A 510-nucleotide genomic window follows, 5' to 3' on the forward strand; every position below is an offset into this window, starting at 1 on the left:
GCAATCTGTTTTTTTTCTGGTTAGGAAAACGTCAGTGAGTGATGTTTAAATGAAAATAAGACAGATGATGACTGGACTGTAGGAGAGTTTTTCAAGGAATAAATGCCCAGGATAAAGTGGCCGAAATACGGGAAGAAATATAACACAGACTGGGAAAAAGAGAAAGGAGTAAAAGAATGGATTCATCCTGTTGTAGGGAACGACTCAAAAGCACTGTGCAGAGTAGTACTACTACACTACTACTAAGTGTGAAATATGTGCACAGTATGTGGACCTTTGTACAACATGCTAGCACAGAAAAACATTTTTAAAAATGCAGTCAGAATTTTATATTCCATCAGTTTTCTAATGTTAAATAATGTTAAAAGATGGTTTACAAAAAGGGGGGGGGGGAGGAATAAACTGTACCGTGTGAACAGTTTTGCAAAACTGCGCACAGTTTACCAATCTGTCCACATGGGTGTAAATCAACAATATGTACCCACAGTTTGCAATCTCTTCCCGTATCCT

The sequence above is a fragment of the Etheostoma spectabile genome, chromosome 7 (genome assembly GCF_008692095.1).
Source record: "Etheostoma spectabile isolate EspeVRDwgs_2016 chromosome 7, UIUC_Espe_1.0, whole genome shotgun sequence".
NCBI lineage: Eukaryota > Metazoa > Chordata > Actinopteri > Perciformes > Percidae > Etheostoma > Etheostoma spectabile.